The sequence below is a fragment of the Cinclus cinclus genome, chromosome 6 (assembly GCF_963662255.1).
Source record: "Cinclus cinclus chromosome 6, bCinCin1.1, whole genome shotgun sequence".
In the NCBI taxonomy this organism is placed as follows: domain Eukaryota; kingdom Metazoa; phylum Chordata; class Aves; order Passeriformes; family Cinclidae; genus Cinclus; species Cinclus cinclus.
The window spans coordinates 58874222-58883739 of NC_085051.1; positions in this window are offsets into that span (position 1 = coordinate 58874222).

Genomic DNA, 9518 nt, shown 5'->3' on the forward strand with positions numbered 1-9518 from the left:
AAATGAGATCTGGTTGGAAAAGTGATGGTTCCTGTTTTGTTCTACATCTGCTCAGGCCAGCACACTGCAGGCTGGAAGACTTATAATTCCCTCAAGTAATCAGCTGCTGGAAGAAATAAGGAGATGTTATGGAAGACACAGTTTAACCAATCATGAGATTTCCTGGGGTCACAGGAAACAGAACTACAGCTCCTGCAAGCAAGAGGCTGTTCAGGCAGAGGCAAATGATGACCTGATTCAAACAAAAATATCTTATTTTAGCTCAAAATGTCAACACAAAACACTCTGACATTTTCAAATCAATTCTTTTCAGGAATTATATGTTCCAATTTGAGATGAAAACAAATATGAAAATACCAGAATTTCCCGTGGGACCAAAATTCTATTTTTCAATGAGCAGCAGGAAGTATATCCATAGAGAGGTCATTTCTCTATTACAAAGCCACTGTTTTCTATGGCTGTGGCTAAATTCAAATAAAAAGACACTCAGGTCTCAAAGCTGGATGGCCACCTGGCTTCCTCAGTGCACATGGGGATGCCACAATTTCCTGACCCCCTGTTCTAGAGCACCCTTTTGTGGATAATTTTTTTGTATGGCCAAACTGGAGTTTTCCATGATGTAATTTGTGGCTGCTGCCTCTTATCCTTCCAAGTGTGCCTGCAAGAACAGTCTGGCTCTGTCTTCTCTGTGACCACAATGAAGTCAGGTTGTGGATCCGCTCTCAGCTTCCTCTGGCCAGACAAACCCAGGCTCCCCAGGCTCTGTGTGCCCACCCTGCAGGCTCCTGATCACCTCTGCTGTTGGATCAAGGAGCCCCAAATTCTACACAGGTATCCACATTTACTCAATCAGAGGCACAGGTGACAAGGGGTCTGGTGTTTGAATTTGCTCCTTGTACTTATTTTCCTTGGCACAGTCTGGGTTATAATAAGTTTGGTGGCATTTTCTAGCTCTCACCAGCACATGGCCACACTCCTGTCTAAAATAACCTATTTCAGCTCTGTGGTCTTCAAAATGGAGCAGACAAAGTGATTTACACCCGGTCTGGGTGAGTCTGGCTGAGCCCTGGGCAACTCCGTCACCATTCGTGTTCGAACACATGAAGTTGTGATTGCAAATCATCTACCTGCCTATTGCAAGCAACAAAACAACCAGTGACAGAACCAGTATTCCTGGGGAGAACAACCCAGTTATGGAATTCCTAAGTGGACAGCAGCGTGTGGAGCTGGAGATTGTGTGTGTTTGGCAGGGGGGTGGCAGATCCCAGCACAAGAGCAGAGAGAAATGGAAAAGCAAACAGTCTAGGAGAGCAATATGTAATTCCTTGCACCAAAGCACACGGCAGTCATGCTACAAAGCTGACTGCAAGGGAAATGCTAAATGCATTTTCAAGCAGCTTTTCATCATCTTTTAATGCAAAGTAAGAGCTGGAAACAAAAGAGGGAGGCCAGCTCTCTGCATACCTCCAGCCAGGGCTCCGTGGAGAAACAGTGGCATCGGGAAAAACAATCTCAAAGGCCAGGCCAGCAGAAAGTGCCCCACAGATCCAGTGTGAATAACAAGAACTACACGTGATTGCCTTCTCTTGAGACCCTGATCACGAGTCTAGGCACTTTTTACCCCTCACACAAACCAGCCCACACTAAACAGCTGCCCTGCGTTGGGATGCTTGCTCTTTTGGTCACTGTTAACACTGTGTTTCCATGGGAAGATGTACCTTTCTTGCCAGAGGATGAATCCCCAGTATCTTTGGTAGTCTCCTGCTTTCTCTGTCTTGCTGCCAGGGATTGCACCTGTCAGAGGGAGTGCTTTGCTCCCCAGATAGCCATGGAAAGGTTTTCCCCAGTTTAGCTTTGGAAGAGACCTTAAAATCCTCAGAGCAAGAAGTTATACATCCTATAGTCTCACCTTCTGTTCTCTTTCTGTTCCAAAATATTCAGCCTTTGCCTTCCAGCCACACAAACCAGACACCTCTGGCTACACCTTATTATCACAGTAATTACACATCTCGTGTCTCCAACTTCTTTAAATAGAGCTGATTAATATTCACATTTGGCAATCCCTTGATTAAACAAGACACCCACGAGCAAGCCACTACTAGAGACCAAGTTGCCAAACTGGAAATTCCCTGTGACCAAAAAAAAAAAAAAAAAGAAAGAAAGAAAAATAAAAATAAAAGAAAAAGGAAAAAAAAAAAAAGAAAACAACCCAGTTCTTTCATCTGCTTGCTATGAAGTCTCAGCTGCGTCCGTGTCACTGTGCAGAAGGCAATAAGGGACGATGTCGACAGATGGGGAGCTGAGGACACAATTCACCCAGCCTTCAAGAAAGCTTACAGTCCCATACTATACATTAATCCACAAGGTCAGTAATGGGGAGGGGGGGAGACACTAACCCATAAGCAGATAAGGAATTAAGATGGAGGTAGCAGACAAAGAGGGCACGTCTGCAGCGTTTAGCGCGGAGCACGGGGGATCTGCTGGAATGTCACGGGGGGCACTGCAGCCAACAGGGTCCCTGGCCAAAGGCACGAAGGGAAGAAAAGAGCAGAAGGAAAGAAAAGGTGCAGGAGACACTCATCCAAGTGACAGTCAGTGCTGAAGAGGGAGTAAATTAATCCAGGATGACACTGACAGACTAGGATTAAGTAGCTCACCCATGTCATCAGGTTGCATGCACATATAGATGAGCTAACGAAGACAGGGACAATGCTTACCCCAAATAATTGAGGACAGAGGGAAAAAAGGGTCAGGGGAAGGTTATAAAAAATAGATTAGGAAGCTTCCAGAGGACACTTTCAAGCCAACCCTTTTCTCACTTGCTCCCTTGCTAAAATATCTATTTCTATTCTGCTGTTACGTGTGTTCCTTGTCTTTCTAGCTCCTCCCCTTCTCCTTCAGCCTGTCTAAAATACCAGTTTCTTTCTCTGATTTACCACATGTTGGTCTGCTCTCCAAACACCAGACCTCCCAGACATCCACGCACCCCTTGGAGCTTCGTTTCTCTCACGGCAGCCATCACCGGGGTCCAGCTGATGAGGGGACCTTGCTGAGAAATGTTAACTCAATCATCACATGATATCATGGGCATATCAGAGCAGATAACAGAGAAGGCACAACCAAGGTGCATCACTTTTTTAAAATGGTTAAGAACTTTAGGGTGATCACTGAGCTCAGCCTGCTGAATACTGAGCTCTGGTTGTCTCTAGCCTGCACCATTGACTCTGTGTGTGACCAGATGCATCACCTCAGTTCTGCTGTTCAATTCCTCCTGCCCTCTTCCTACCTCCTAACTGCTTCACCTAAAATTTTCCTGGGGAGTTCCTCTTGTTTTGGTGGTGTGGCAGGCAGGGCACAGCTTTCAGTTATAGTTTTAGGACCAACATCCAACAGCGCATCTGCCAATAAAGGGCAGGGGTGCATTTTTCATCTTTGTCCTTCATACTAAGGGATATTCTCAAAATCTAATTATTTTCAGGTTATAGGTACACTTCTGCAGAGGCACAGGAATTCTGGAGGGGTCACAGGGCAGGAGGTGGATGTGTATATTTGGAGATGGGAGCAGCAAGTTCAGGCTTCAGGTTCCACTTCTGGGCTCTCCAGGAGTAAGGACAGTACTGACAATAGAAGAACACAGACCTTTTATTTTGTTGCTCCACGCATAGGCTTTCCGGACACTGTATTTTGAGTTTCTTCCAGAGTTTGCCCATTCAGGGTACTCAGGGCTCTCTGCCAGCAAACTTTCACTCTCCCACACTGGAATAATGAAAGCTGAAGGCTGGTAATATTTACATCAATGAGAAACTGGGTTAAATCATGTTTGGTAAATTAAAAAATTATCAGTCTCACTCAGAGCTGGCAGTGAGATAAAACTTAACTGTATATGACCCAAGCTGGAAAAATAAAAGAGCCATTTCCTATCTAAGGCCTCTGGTTATGGCATCTCTGCCATCATAACTAAGAATGTGTGGCTTCTTTTGTTTGTTTTCCTTCCTCATGACTTGCAATTAGCATTTCTTAATGCAGCTCAGCTGAAGCCACCCTTAACAGAATCCAAAGTTGCTAACTACAATGTCATCGTGCACCATAACAAATGTTTGCCTAGAGATCAATAGGTGAAGCCAGTGTTAATTGTTAAATTAAACATAAACATTGTCAAAACACATCCCTCATTATTCTTCCACCTGATGACATGAACCTGGAGATCCCTTGGTGACCTTATATTCAGGCTCTGTGACCTTCAGGTGGTTTGCATCAGATTACCTTATGCAAACTTGGTGTTTTAATTGATCATTTTAGAAAACAGCCGATTGCAGAATTCCTGCTATCTCAGAAGGGATTTCTTCAAGAAATGCCCTCTGAGGAGGGTAAAAACACCAACAGGGTACTTGGGAATATTTGTAGTGTACAGGGTGACCTGGAGTTAGATATGTCACAGTTTGGCTGCAGCCTGTCATGGTAACATCCATCCCTAACCTGCCTCAATTATCCACTGGACTCACCAGAGACAGGAAAGTGCTGCACAGCAGAGTGTTTCAGGTGAAAATTTCCAGATGCTTTGCTGACTGGTGGGATTCTGGTCCTGCTGAAGTCACAGGAGGAGTCACAGTTCTGAGGACAGACACCATGGATGATGCAGGAAGCATTTACTGGTGAACATAAAAATTACTGTGCTCCAACACAGCACAAGCACACTTCTCTCAGTGACTAAGTGCAGTTACATTCCTTGTAGCAGTGAACAGGAGCTGATTCCTGCCCTGCTCCACCTTCCTACTGTGCTGCTGCTTTCAGGTAATTAGAGCTTGCCAGAGGCTGCACAGAGCCTAAAATAATTACTCTGACATGCATTATCTGTCATGTGCATCTTAGGCGTTAAATTTCCTGTAGAATTTGGAGGGCTGTTCCAAGTCTGGGTGCTCTGGTTCTTTACACCAGAGGGAGCAAAACTGCACAGGTTCCATGAGTTTATCAAACACCATCTTAAAACTACTGGATTATTTTTGTCCCGCTCACACTGGCAGGGTCTGCTGTGGATCCCCTTCCCTCTGTCAGTTAAAAGCTTCCCTCCAACTTCCAGCCTTGATTTATTCAGAGCCAGTTCCTGACTATTTGTTCTTGTGCCAGCATTCCAGCTTATATAGCTCTTATCCCTCCCTAGTGTTTAACCCCCCCCCCACCCCCCTCCCCTCAGTGCATTTCTGGAGAGCAGGCCTATCTCTTCCCAGCCTTCATGTTATTAGGCTGAACAAGCCCTGCTCTTTCAGCCTTCTTTCATAAAAATAGGTTCTCCGTTTCCCCAGTCACCCCAGTAACCCTGCCAGTCTGAATCTTAAACACGGGCAACCACGACTGTCCCGCTTGGGTTTTCCTCCGTGCCTCCTGCAGCAGCATTAACTCTGCTACAGCCCTGCAATAAAATGGAAATATTCAAGGGCTGGGCTTGTTCTGCTCACAGCCAGGTTGCACAGTGGCCCATCTCCATTCCCTAAGCATTTAACACAGTCTTTCTCTACATCTGTCTTTCAAGCTGAAGAGCCCATGGTTTAAGGCAGCAGCTTCTATTATTGGTCCCAACGTGCATTGCCTTTGTACTTGACATTACCCAAATTCTGTGTGTTGATCCAAATCAACAGCACCTCCAAGTTTTCTATCAGCTGTGTGTTTCATTAGCTCAAGCAACTCCATAACCACTTTCCACCTCCTCATTTCTTCTTCCCAAGTCTCCTTCCATCCTTGCCCTTTGAACACGCTTTGACCCATGACAGAACACTGCTTTTAATCCTCCCCTTCTCCATCACCATCTCATATTCCCTGCACAGCACAATATATGCAATTCTTCAGAGGAGCCCAGCTAGACTGGGACATGACACTGCTCTTAACTTCACAGAGAAAGCTCTCCAAGGAGCCCAGCACTTCGTTTCTCACAAACCCAACTTGCATTTATCCCATTGTCATGTGCCTTCACATTCTCAGTTGTTTAAAAAGCTGCTCTAAAGCACTGCATAGTCTTTAGGTGCAGCCAGGAGTTTCCCTAATCACTTTTCAACAGCTGCTCCATCCTTTATTACAGGTGCCGTGTTTGCTACTTGCCAGTCAGATGCTCAGGGCAGAGTACTCAGGCTTTGAACAGTTTATTGACAGTCTTTGCCACAGGAATGGTGATTTCATATGGCAGTTCCTTCTTCCTCCTGTGGCTGATCTGATCCTCCCAGACCTGAACACATGAATTGCTGGGAGTTCTGCATGTTGCACATGGCCCTCTCCAGTTCTGTCCATTCCCACTCACTCCTATTATCCATCTTCATCCCTAGGGAAAGCTCAGGTAGTGTCTCTTCAATGCCTGTATGACACACACTAATCCCTAACCCATGCTCCATGGTAAACCCATCCATTATTTTTGTTTTCATTAGAGGGCTGATGTTTCTTTTATTGTTTCTTTTTTTGTTTCTTTTATTGTTTCTTTTCCTTATTGTGCAAGACCCTTTCTGTTTCATACCCAAACTTCAGACCTGCCTCTCCTAACCTTCAAGACAAGGCTTCTTTCCCTGATCTACCTCTTCTCCCATTCCTAGCACATTCCATTACACTCCATATACCCATTTCAAACCGATTTTTTCAAAGCTGAAGTCTATATCCCTTTCTGACATTATTTTTTTTTCCTCCTCATTGGTCAACAGTGCCAATTCAAGATAACTCCTACACCTTTTTTTTTTAATAAATCCCCTGCATTTTACATGTCCAAAACCTTGAGTTGTCCTATATTCTGGAAGTGTTGAATGCTCTGGAAGTGTCCAAAACCAGGGTAGATGTGGCTCTGAGTAACCTGATATAGTAGAAGGTGTTTCTGCCCATGGTGGGAGTTTTAGAACTGGATAATCTTAAAGGCCCCTTCTGCCCCAAAACATTCTGTGATTCTATTATATGATTCTATGATACCCTAATTTCACCTGCTTTGGACAAATGTACAGTCTGGGGACTCTTTCTCTGCCTTTCTTAACAGGTACCAACCTTTCTGCACCATGATCATCCCACAGATCGAATTCCCTGTATGGTTGAGGCCATACATGTCACTCCTCAAATCCACGCCAGCACAACCAAGGTGTTATTGGTGCTCCATGAAAATAAGTCGCCTTTTGATGGTTTCTCGAGCGGAGCCCTGAGAGAACCCCAGTTTTAGTTTGCTGGAAGGAAGAAGAGCACTTGAATACCCACCCTCCCCTTCTGTCACACAGGATATGTGCTCAAATCTGCCATGACCACAATTTTCAAACTTCACGAGTGCCACACAGCAGCAAAGACATGATTCTTGGTAAAGTTGACAAACCCAACATGGTTCAGTTCCAGTCTTCCTGATATTTTTCCCCTCTGTAGTTAAGATCGTTTGTTCCTCTCCTCATAGACACACTTATTCATTTTACACAGATGTGAGAGTTGATAATTACGTAATAGCATGCGAGTATCAAGCGTAGCAGGATCCACAATACAACATTGAGAGTCAACACTGAAATTCCAGCTAGATAAGAAGGACACACAGAACTAGATTTAGAAGGACTCCAAAAAAAATCTAAAACAGCCTTCTTACCTTCCCCTCCTTATGAAAACCTGGGGAAATAACAACAAAGCAAAGGATGGAAAGAGATCAGAATCTCCAGAATTCGACTTCTCCACACCATTAATTGTGGCAGTTAGAAGAATCAAGCGCTTTGGACAGATTTTGCCCGGATTCTGGAAAGCGCTTTAACATGGGTTTAAGTTTACCCTCTGTTTGGAAAGTACTTAAGTATAGGCTTAACTTCGAGCAGACATTTAAGTCCCCTTGACTTTAACATGTGCTCAAGTGCTACCTACAAAGGAAGCATTTTCCTGAAGCAGGAGACCATCTTGGCTTAGGCACTGGATTAGCTGTCAAGAGACAGGGATTTGTTCCTGGCTCTAGCCCTGGACATTGGCAGGGTGAGCCCAGGCAAATAACATCCCCACTCTGGGCTTTGGTTTCACCACCTGGAAAATGGAGTGAACTCTGCTGCCCTTTGCAAAATGCTCCAGTGTTGACGCATGGAAAGCATTTATTTAAGAAGTACACGATATTTTAATTATTTTCAGGGGTTTCTTGCAGTGTCCTTTCAAACTAGCTGCTGGATAATGGAGGGTCTGGGTTGCATATCCATCCCTGTTAATTCAGAATAAGAACTGTCTTGTTTTGGCTGATTTCCGTTCTCTATACATCTCTTCAAAACACCTTATTTTTAATTTTAGCATTAAAAATTCAATTGAAGTTAATGTGTTATTAAGTTGTTGGATGCATTTTACACCTTCATATGTGAAGTGAGTTTGGATTTTCATTAGTTAGAGCTAACACCAATTTTCAATAAAATATTAACCAAACATACAGAGAAATAGTTCATGTGGATCTATCCACTACTTCAATAAAATTAACAGACTTAGATATTTACTCTTGCCCCAGCAGTAATATTTTCCCACATTACATTTCAAACAATGAAATGACACTAAATTCATTTAAAACAAATTTATATTATTGTTATTTTAAACAATACTTAATTCAATTTCAGTGTTTGGCATGCAAAGTTTGAAAATATCAATATTATTGTTTAATGTAAAATAATAATAATAATTCAGCTACAAAACATTAGCATATGCAAGCTTCCCAAATGAGTTCCAGGCCTGGTATTTACATTAAACTGTAAATGAGCAAAACCAGCCAGATGTAACTGTGCCATTCAGAGAAGGGGATGCTAAGATTTAAAAACCAGGGCATTCAGCCTCAGGTTCAGCCCTATCACCTGCACTGGTGGAAGCTCATTCAGGGAAGTGCCACCACAGGTTTGCTGTGAATTGAAAACAGAGGGGCATGAGGATGAAGAGAGATAGGTAGGCAATTCACACTCCACTCACTGGGGACATTTCTGGGCTTTATTTGTCACCACCAAACCTCAAACTATGGGACAATTATATAGGGTGTTTGGGCTGCAGAAGAGAGGGTTCTGGGGAGACTTTAAAGCCCCTTTCAGTGGTGTAAAGGGGTTCCAAGAGAGCTGGAGAGGAACCTGGGACAAGGACATGGAGTAACAGGACAAGGGAGGATGGCTTCACACTGACAGAGGGCGGGCTTATATTAGAGATTAGGAAGAATTTCTTGGTTGTGAGGGTGGTGAGGCCCTGGCACAGGTTGGCCAGATAAGCCGTGGCTGCCCCATCCCTGGAAGTGTTCAAGGTTGGATGGGGTTTGGAGCAGCCTGGGATAGTGGAAGGTGTCCCTGCCCATGGCAGGGAATGGGACTGGATGAATTTTAACGTCCCTACCAGCCCAAACCATTCTTGATTCTCTACGACTGGTGAACTCACCAGGCAGGATCACCCCAAACACCAGCACTGCAATCCATGGGATCAAATCTCTGCACATGGGATCTAAGAACAGCTCATGGGGAAGCAGTGTCAGCACTGTGCAGGAAATTCCTCTTTGTGAAAATGTTATCTGAAACAACAAACATTTCAAAGCT